The sequence below is a fragment of the Acinonyx jubatus genome, chromosome E1 (genome assembly GCF_027475565.1).
Source record: "Acinonyx jubatus isolate Ajub_Pintada_27869175 chromosome E1, VMU_Ajub_asm_v1.0, whole genome shotgun sequence".
Classification (NCBI taxonomy): domain Eukaryota; kingdom Metazoa; phylum Chordata; class Mammalia; order Carnivora; family Felidae; genus Acinonyx; species Acinonyx jubatus.
In genome coordinates this window covers 53,090,143-53,091,889 of record NC_069397.1, presented here as the reverse complement: position 1 = coordinate 53,091,889, position 1,747 = coordinate 53,090,143, and the positions used below count along the sequence as shown (strand labels likewise).

Below are 1,747 nucleotides of genomic sequence, written 5' to 3'. Positions count from 1 at the left end.
GGTCTGGTTAAAATCCGCATGCTGCCTTCCAGCTGTGTGACCTGGGAAGGCTTCTTAACAGCTCTGTGCCTCTGCTCTCCCACCTGAGCGGCGGGGCTGAGAACAGCAGCTGTCTCTTGGGGTTGCGGTGGTGACAGAGGGGCTGTGTGTGTGTGTGTGTGTGTGTGTGTGTGAGATGGGCTGAGGCTAGCACCTGGTTCTTGGGGAGCGCAAACAGTTGTTAGCCCTTACTACCACCACCAGCCGTCTATTTTTTTAAATTTTTACTTAATTTATTGTTTTTATTTTTTTATTTTTTTCAATATATGAAGTTTATTGTCAAATTGGTTTCCCTTAATTTATTGTTTTAATTTACATCCAAGTTAGTTAGCATATAGTGCAGCAACGATTTCAGGAGTAGATTCCTTAATGCCCCTTATTCATTCAGCCCCTCCCCCCTTCCCCACCCCCCCAGCAACCTTCTGTTTGTTCTCCATATTTAAGAGTCTCTTATGTTTTTGTCCCCTTCCCTGCTTTTATATTAGTTTTGCTTAAAAACATGGAAGCTTCACGAATTTGTGTGTCACCCTTGTGCAGGGGCCACCAAATCTTCTCCATGTTGTTCCAATGTTAGTATATGTGCTGTCGAAGCGAGCACACCAGCCACCTCTTCTTATAGGAAAGGGGGGATCTGGCATTCAGGATGGGACGCCCCAGGGCGTGGGCTCTGGGGGAGCTTTCGGACTCGGAGTGAGGGGTCAAAGGCCTACTGCCTGAGGACAGGTGCAGCCCACTCTGGCAGTGCACCTTCTAGAAGACATAGCAGAAAGAGCAGAAGTGAGATCGGTGGCTCTCTAAGTCTGAACTGCTGTCCTGACCGCCCGCCACCCCCCCCCCCCCCCGCCCCCGCCATCGGCCAGCTGTGGCCTCTCCGCGCTGGGCTGGGTCCCTGTCTTACACTCAGGTCTAGAGTAGGACCTGGCTGGGCAGGTGCTGCATGATTTTGCAGCCCTAATGGGCCCAGCAGTTGCCGTCCGGGCAACCCTCCCCTCTCTCTCCTTCCCTCCTTCTCTGCGTGTGCTCCCACAGAAGAGGCCGAGCTGGGAGGTCTAATACTGCCTGGTTAATGGCTTATAGATCGTTGGCGCATCAGGGCCGATGGAAGTGCCTGTTAAGCTTGGCATTGAGGGCCTGAGTCAAATGGCCTGAGACAGATTTATGGCTGTCTTCCAGGCCACGCTGGGAAAGTGCTCCCCGACAGGACTCCAGACTCCCACGCACCGGGAAAACCCAGGACAATGGAGGGAGCCTTCCAGGGAGGGCACCTCCCAGTGCTGCTGCGGAGGCCCACGGCCTCGCCTGGGGTGTCGGCACCCCTCAGGACTCAGGATGGAATTGCCTGGGGAGGAACTGAGGTCTCAGCAAAGGACAGATGTCCTCGTTCGCCTAGAAACAAGTCCAGGAAGACTGACTAATTAGCACTAATTTGGAAAAAGGCCAGACTGATCTAGTAACGAATAATAAATTCTGAATTATGTTTTAAAACAGGGTTTTACCACTCTGAATAAGCTGCAACAGACCCCCGTAGAAAACACCCAGTGTGTGTGTGCGTGTGTGTGTGTGTGTGTGTGTGTGCGCATGAGAGAGAGAGAAGAGAGAGAGAGAGAGACCTTATTCTTGTCCTGAAGGAATTCACTATATGTTTGCGAATGGGTGATATACAATTGTATTACTTGGTATTTAGTAAAATTAAATTACCAAAACAGCG

The 1,747-nt window shown here is 51.1% G+C and overlaps 1 non-coding gene across 1 annotated transcript; it reads right to left on the bottom strand.

Annotated features, from left to right (window-relative positions):
• Positions 1–531: 531 nt before the first annotated feature.
• LOC113596106 (U6 spliceosomal RNA) lies at positions 532–637 on the bottom strand. The gene has a single exon (XR_003416814.1). It is a non-coding gene; the product is annotated as a U6 spliceosomal RNA (small nuclear RNA).
• Positions 638–1,747: the final 1,110 nt, after the last annotated feature.